The following is an 8,726-nucleotide window of genomic DNA, read 5'->3' as shown; positions in this document are numbered from 1 at the left end:
GCTGGCGGGGCGGAAGGCTGCGTGGGTGAGACAGGGGGCCTCCCCCAATCGATCAGCGGAGGCGCATCCGCACCTTCGGTCTCACCGCTATCTGACTCAGAATCAGAGGTGTCTGAACTGTTGTTTGGCTTGGACGGTTTATGAATTGACGGCTCACTTTTACAGGAGCCGTCTGCAGACGAGACCGACTGAGCTTCCTGAAGCGCGCGCCGTGCCTGCTGCAGGGCAGGGGATGGACTAAGGCCTGAAGTAGACTCTGCCTCAGGGCAAGCACGGACGGTTTCCCAGATAGGGACCAGGATCGGGTCCATACAAAGGCCCGTCCGGCGCGCTCGTTCTATGTCATTACCAAGTTTTAACCAAGAAGGCAGACTAAGGCTCCCGGAGTGGGCGAACCAAGGTGCAAAAGCAGCAACATCGTCTAAGAACCGCAGGAGGGAACTCTTCCTAACCGAGATACCCCACTGCTTCAAAAGGGTTTTTAAAGGAGCTAACAAAGGTGAACTTCCTGACTGCCCCATGCTTGCAGTCGGCACTGTACTTTAACCAATCGGGGAGCTCTCCCGATTCACTGGGGCTACCTGAACGCCCACAGCCCTTAACTCTCACGTAATAAGAAGTACTCACCTTCTCACGGTGATCAAGCGCGGGAAGTCCGCTGCGAACTCAAGAAGCACGTCCTCACCAGCTCGGGGAAAGGCAGCAGAAGGGTTCCCCGTACGGGCCACCACTTGTCCGCGACTTCTCGCTCAGCGTCAAGCCCCCGGCCGGCGGGTGAGACAATGAGGAGAGACAGAGAGACGCAGACAAATCCGCGCTGGTGAGAAACACAGATCCAAGACACGTAGCAGTTGTGAGCACAGACCTTTACTGGAGTTAAGCTTGCATTCTCTGTTACAGGTTCCACGCGGGCCTAAGCACCCCGCGGGGGAACAACCTCTATGCGGCCGTCAGGCACGGCTCCCTGTGGGTCGTCTCCACCCACCCTGTCCGGGTAACCTCTTATATACTGTGCCCAAACCCAATGGGCTAACGCCACGTATACAAGGGTGATTGGTAGACAGGGTTGACGGGCGCGTACGTCATACGCGGAGGCAGGACGCGGGCGCCATCTTGGCTCACTCGATGGGCGGGGGGAACTCTAGAGCAGGCTGCAGCGTGTCCACTAGGCCCAACCCGGAAAGCGGCTCTCTACAGCTGGCTAGTGGATACTGCTTCTCATGGCTATGTCATTCTCTGCTCTCTCAGAATCTCTTGCTTTCTCCAAAATGCTTCCTTTTTTATAGGATTCCAGTAAACTTATCAAGACCCACCTGAATGAGTGGAGACACGCCTCAACCTAATGCTTAACAACCACTCTTGATTAAATCACATCTCCAAGAAGATGATCTAATTACAGTTTCAGGCATACAGTACTGAATAGGGATTAGAAGAAATAACTGCCTTTACAAAATGCTATTAGGATTAAAACATGGCTTTTCTAGGGTACATACATCATTTCAAACCAGCACATTCCATCCTCTGAACCATAAAAAAGATGTTTTACCCATATACAAAATGCATTAGTTTCATAACAATATCAGAGAACCTTAAACCATTTCAGTAACATCACAAATGAAATACAAAGTTAGAAACAGTACAAACTTCTATCAAAGTTAGTTACAGGCATGGTCTGTTCTAAGGCAAAGTTCCCCTCTGGCTCTGGACTTATAAAAACTCAAAACAATTTATTTGCTGCCAACATACAAAGGAGGAACAGTCATAGGATACATATACCCATTTCCATAGAGAGGAAGGAACACAGGGGTCACCAGACCCATACAGTTTTGAAAACCCACAGGGTAAAGTCCATAAGATTTCAAAGTTTGAGAGTCATTTACCTTCAAGGGCTTCTGAAAGTGGCAGTCTCACTCTTTCCAAGGGCCTATGCAGAGGCCTGCCTCTCTCTAAATGCAACCTTGGGGGACATTAAGGAGACCACCTTTTTCTCGGCCCCACCCTTTCCAAGCTTTGGGGCTGCACCTCGGCTCTCTGCCATCTCTGGGGCACGTGCTCAACCCCTCCATGTGATGGCAGCCAGGCTTTCCCCAAACCCCAAGGAATGTGCTTCACCCTCTCCAAGGCCTGAGGCAGTATGACTCTTCCACTGCAATGATGCGGAAGGCCCACCCTCTGCCTTTGGCTTCTTCTGGCCTGAGGCTTCTTGACTTCAGAACTCAACCTCCATGGTTTTGCCTCTGAAGTTATTTTTCCTGCAATATGTCCCTTCTCTGAACCCCCTAGTCCAGACTGGCAGCGGCTCTGTTTATACAGGTCCCACAGCACTCTCACTGGTTTTCTATGCAGTAGCCTTGGATCATGCCCATCAGACATAAAGAGTTTCCACAAATCCTTTCTGGATAACTCTATGTCCAATCTTGGCTTTCTCTGAAATGGTTGACTGGTTTGACATTTGGCCAAATCTTCATGTGGGGCACTATTCTCTGGGGTCTCCCTTCCTGGAAGCCCAGAATTTTCCAGAATGTCAATTTCTAGTTTCTTTGTACCCAAGAGTTCAGTTCTTAGCTTATCTCTTTCTTGTCGCATTTCACTATGAGCTGTCAGGAGAAACCAGGCTGCACTTTCAACATTTAATTTGGAGATCTCTCCTGCTAAATATCCAAGTCCATGGCTTTTAAACTCTGCCTTCCAGCCAAAGCCACTAGTCAATTTGTCCAGATTATCTGTTATTTTGAAACAAGCTTTGCCTTCCTTCCAGTTTGCAATAATATGTGCCTAATTTCTATCTAAAGCCTTATCAGAAGTATCTTTAGTGCATATTTCTACCAACAGCCTCTTCAAAGCATTCCAGGCCTTCTCTGTCAAGCTTCTCACAACTCCTCCAGAATCTTCCCCTTATCCATTTAAAAAGCCGTTCCAACAAGTTTGGTATTTGCAAACTGCAGCAGCACTTAATCCTCAGGTACCAAAATCTGTCCTAGTTTGCTAGCTGCCAGTATGCAATATACCAGGAATGGAATGGCTTTTTAAAAGAGGAATTCAGTTTACAGTTCTAAGGCTGAGAAAATGTCCCAATTAAAACAAGTCTATAGAAATATCCAATCTAAGGCATGCAGGGAAGAAAGTCAATGACGTTCGGGGTTGCTCTCTCAAGTGAGAAGGCACATAGTGAATACAGTCAGAGTTTCTTTCTCATCTGGAAAGGCACATGGCAAACATGGCATCATCTGGTAGCTTTCTCACCTGGCTTCCTGTTTCATGAAGCACTCTGGGAGGCTTTTTCTTTCTTCATCTCTAAAGGTCGCTGGCTACTGGACTTCTGCTTCTCATGGTTATATCATTCTCTGCTCTCTCAGAACCTCTAGCTTTCTCCAAAATGTTTTTTTCTTCTATAGGATTCCAGTAAACTAATCGAGACCCACCTGAATGGGTGGAGACATGCCTCAACTTAATCCTTAACAACCACTCTTGATTAAATCACATCTCCAAGAAGATGAGCTAACTACAGTTTCAAACATACAATGCTGAATAAGAATTAGAAGAAATGGCTGCCTTTACAAAATTGGATCAGGATTAAAACATGGCTTTTCTAGGGTACGTACATCATTTCAAACCAGCACACCTAGCTATGCATAACTAAGGAAGAATGTATTACATTCCAAATCACATTTAGACTTCATTGGGTATTATAAAATAGTCTAAATGAAATCACCCCACAATCCTAGAAGATTACAGTTTCTCTTTTGGTTACCCTTTTTTTCATTTTATGCAAAATATCCATGCCCCTTCTGAAATGGCCCTCTCTGCTGTATCTTTTTAAAAGGAAAATGTAGAGTTCTAACTCATTAATTGCAGGCTGGATCAGGTGACATTCTTTGACCAATAAAATAGGGTTTAAGAGCCAACATATTGTAACTGCTTTATAACATCTTTTCATTCTGCCATGAGAACCAGTAACATCCCATATGCAGGCTGCTCCAATAGCCTGGGAATAGAGTATAGATCACATGTGAGCATAGAATATGGGCACAGAATGTGGATCAATGTCACAGCCAACTCAAAAATACATGGGGCTTCAGTGAGAAATTGTATTGGTTTGAACTGCTATGAACCCCAGAAAATGCCATCTTCTGTTAATCCATTCCTGTGGTGCAGAACCTGCTAAGGGTAGAATCCTTGGTTGGGTTATTTCAATTTGATATAACCATACGCATTCAAGGTGGGTGTTAATCCTTTTGCTGGAGTGCTTTATGAGGTTAAAAGACAGAAAAAGCCCAGATATCAGGAAGAAAAACCCTGGAAAAGCTGACAGGACCTACACAAGAAGCTACTGTGTAGCAAAACCCCAGAGCAAAAGACCAGCAGTCACTAGCCATGTGCCTTCCCAAGTAACACAGGTGTCCTGGATGCCAGCAGCCTGTCTTCAGAGTCCAGGGATCATCATGCTGATACCTCAATTGGAACATTCTCATGGCCAAGGAACTGTAAATAGTAAGTTAATATATATCCTTTGTAAAGCCAACCCATTTCGTTCTGTTAGGTTTAGCAAACCAAAGCATAAATCTTTTCCACTCTCAGGAGAACTTTAAGATTTTTTAGGTTACTGAAAACTAAAATAGTCTTAGCTTGCTACTACAATATTAGACGATTTTCCAAAGCAGTTTTACCAACTTTATGCATATATAAAAATATTTCCTCATATCCTTCTTTCTGTATACCAATAGCTGGTGAATCCAGATATATTTTGTACAGTCTTCTGAATATGAGGCCATGCCATGTGGATACACTTTTTTTTGTTCTAAATCAATTGTGCAAAACACACTGCTATGTGTAAAACTATATATCTGTATTTCTTCTTCTTCAGAAATTGATTTTAACCTTTAAAAGTTACAGTTTTTTTTTCTGGATTTCCTTTTTATTTAATCAAAGACTGGTGGATAAGTGCAAATAGAGAACAATGATGTTGCATGAATACAGATGAATGAACATAATCTGCATGAAACCTGAAGTCAGCAATGAAATGCATACAGCTTTTCCTTCCTTCACTCAGAAAATCAACACACACTCTCCTGTGACTCTCCAGACATAAACAGTGGGTGCAAAGCAACTGTATGCTAACATATATATAGTTTTTTTAGGAAAAATACAGAAGCAGCCATAATGATTATGATACATTCAGTTACTGACTTCTAGTTGAGCTCTAAGGGGCATTATCAAAAGAGAAATTGTGCTGCACAGAAAGGCTGCATATGCACACCCAATGAGAAAAAAAAGGAAAATTAGCACATGCATGCTTTTCTCATTACTTTTTTTTTCTTCTTCTTTTTTTTTTTTTTCTCATGAACAGTAACCGAGAATCAAACTCGGGTCTCCAGCATGGCAGGCAAGAACTATGCCTGCTGAGCCACCGTGGCCCACTCAGCATATGCATGTTTACCACTGAAAAATCAAAACCCTTCAGAATGTCTTCATGTTTGTCATAAAAATAACTCAACTAAAACTAAAATGATCTTAAAAGAATAGTACTTGTAAAGCGTATTTAAGTCCTTTCAGCCACAGAAATAAACGTTCAGAGTCGTTATAAAACGAAGCCAAAAATATATTCTTCTGAAAACATGCATGATGAAAAGCCCATGCAGCACACATTGCTCAATATTTCCAATGACTAGGGGGGAAAAAAAGAGCTCAAATCTTCTGATGTTTTTGCCAACAATTATTGGCTTTTCTTTTCTTATTTTCTCAGCAGTGGCATCTTTGTAATTGCAAGAGTGATTGTGCATATTCGAACAATGGTATGTACTAGAGTAAATATTCCCACACCAGTGTTCAAACCCAGAAAGTCCAATTCTCTTCATGAACGTGAAGTAATGATTCTTCTTTTGTTCTGGTTTTTAAAAAAGACTTGCTTTGCTCTTCAAATAGCTGATGTGGTATATCTGATACTGAAGATGGAGCCTCACATTCAAGGGGTGAGGTCCTCTGCTCTGGATCCTTGCAGATCTGTTTCAGGTACTGATGTGACCACAGATGCCCCGTACACTTGGGAAGATGCTACAGATTCTTATAAAAGTAACTGATCTGCTGCAGAGCTTGGCTGCATAGATGAAGACGTAGAGTCTAATGTTGACTGAATTTCTGGGACACTGCTCTCTCTGCAGTGAACTGGTACATATTCAGACAGGCTACTGGCAGAAGTTGTAGGTGGGCTCAATTTATCCAAAGCTGCTTGGGTGAAAAGATCATAATAAACATTTTCTATTTACCAAAGCCTTTTCCAGCTAAAAGATAATTGAGCATCTTTCCAGCTATCTAGCTGTCACAATAAAATCACAAATAGGTTTCCATTGTATATATTCTTGCATCTTTTCCCCTCCCTTCTCCTTCTCCTCTCTTTCCTAGTCATCTTTCTCTTCTTTCTAGAGCTGATTTATGTACCAATGGTAATGTTTTGGTAGTTAGATTAAGCATACCTTTTCGTTATGCTTGTTGAGCACAGTGCTGGCTGTGGTATTAAAGAGAACTACAGTGAAGTCATAATTTCTCCAGAGCTAAAAGTTAGTGAATGAAAAGAAAAAGTTAAAAAGTTAAATAGTCAAAGTATACCGAGTTTCCTTTTCAATATTCTATGTGTTCCTTGAAGATCAGGATAAGATAAAAACATGAGCAGCCAAGGGAGGCAAAATTGTTAATGGAATGAGAGGAGTCAAACATATGAACTTAGTCGAGATGCTTGAATAATTTGTCACATCAGAGCAAATAAAATTTCTATATCTGGGTTTTCTTTGTTTCTTTTTAGAAAATGCTAATGAAATTGTATTCCAGATGGTGGCCCAGTTTTTACTGCTGGAGGCAATGCTATCTGCATGATTATAATATCATGCCACTGAGGCTAAAAGGTGAAGATCCTACAATGGCTTCTATTTGCCAAGATGAGTTTGAAAACTGGAGGTCTATTCTAAATAAATATGCCCACAGGGCACATGCACTCTCACCAGGATATTTCTCTGGAGAAAGATATATGAAGACTGGCCATTAATCTTCCTTTGCTACAGTGCTGAGAAGTCACACAAAATTAGAATCATTCATATGGAAATTCAAATTTTCCCTTTATATATACAGCTCTCCTGTGTAGATAAAAGGTAAAAAAAATGCACTGATGTCTGGCAGGTTGTTTGGGAAGTGGCTCCTGCAATTGAAAGGAAAACTAAGTTGCTAAAATTTGAACATTCTTTTACTGATTGATAAATGTGCTACACACACTCACTGGGAGTTTAAATAAAAACAAGTGTGTAGCCTTTTCCTTGCTTGCAGCATGGTTATATGCAGCCATTAAGCCGAGACATGATAAATCACCATGGGAGATCATGTGAAGCATTCATTACATGGCATATTCTTGATGTGCTCGAGAAATCGCATTGCTATATGGGATATTGACACCCCTGAAGTAATGAACAGCTGCTTTGCAAAAACTGGTCTCAGGACCAGTGGCTGTGTAAATCAACAGAGCAGGATACATGATGGCCTAAATGAGTGGCCCTGAAACTCAAATGTTGATGGTTTTGTAGATATTGGTACCATGTTAACTCTTTCTGCTGATGTTGAATTTCAAACAATAACAGACACTCTTGACTTAGGTCTATTATGAACACAGAAGAACTGGATGAAAAGTTATGAAAAAAACTGAAACATCACAAGAAAAAAGAAGCATAAATAGCACTGGCAATCAATGATGCGTGATAAAATGCAACAGTCAGAATGATTTTGTTTCCAAAGCAACTGAATCAGCAAGTATGTTTGTAAACTACAAAAGAACCATCAGAATTCAATCTAATTTTAAACAGAAAGTAAAACTAGGGTCATTTTACATATGACTAGAGTTCCAAGTGATATATGTGCCTTATTTAGTCCAGTAGACATTTCTGGAACCTTTCCTAAGAAACAATTTGTAGTCTATGCTCTGCTTCTTATTAGTTTTTGCAACCTTTGACAATGCCAGTGGATTCCTGTCTGTACAATTAGGTGACTGAATCAGATGATTTCTGAACTGTCAGTTCTATAATGTCAGGTTTGGTAGCCTGCAGGAACTGAAATGGCATCTGAAACCTTTATTAACTCAAACTATCTAAATAAGAATTTCAGAGAAAGAGACTCTATTCTTCAAAAACTTGAATTTACTACACTAGAATTTGAAAATTATAAAGAGAGCTGTTTAAATGGTTCTGCATACAATTTAGTGTACACCTCCAGTAACTGTACATTCTACTTTTGATGGTTAGGTTCTGGTGTCAATTTGGTCAAATGATGATGCCCATTTGCCTGGTCAGGCAAGCACTAGCCTGGACATTGTTGCAAGCCATGTCTCCCACCAACAAGATAATCCAATCAGTTGATGACTTTTAAGGAAGAAGAGAGATTTTCACTGCTTCTTCAGTCAGTCAGCCTCTCCTGTGGAGTTCATCCAGACCCTTCATCGGAGCTGCCAGCTTCACAGCCATCCCTACAGATTTTGGACTTTTCCATTCATATGGTTGTGTGAGACACCTTTTAAATCTCATATTCACAGATATCTCTTGTTAGTTCTGTTTCTCTAGAGAACCCTGACTAGTACAGCTTGGTACCAGGAGTGGGGTGGTTCTTGAGAAACAGAATCTTAAAAATGGGTTTTTACAATTGGTCTTCTACACTAATTAGACTCAGAGGTATTAATGACTCTGTTTCCAATAGTT

General features: G+C 41.5%; 1 pseudogene; it reads right to left on the bottom strand.

The window, feature by feature from the left end:
* Positions 1–5,549: 5,549 nt before the first annotated feature.
* LOC143664798 (AN1-type zinc finger protein 6 pseudogene) lies at positions 5,550–7,416 on the bottom strand (annotated as a pseudogene).
* Between the last annotated feature and the right edge of the window lie 1,310 nt (positions 7,417–8,726).

Source organism: Tamandua tetradactyla, chromosome 20 (assembly GCF_023851605.1).
Source record: "Tamandua tetradactyla isolate mTamTet1 chromosome 20, mTamTet1.pri, whole genome shotgun sequence".
NCBI lineage: Eukaryota > Metazoa > Chordata > Mammalia > Pilosa > Myrmecophagidae > Tamandua > Tamandua tetradactyla.
Note: the sequence above shows the minus strand (reverse complement) of the source record. Positions and strands in the feature narration are given on the sequence as shown.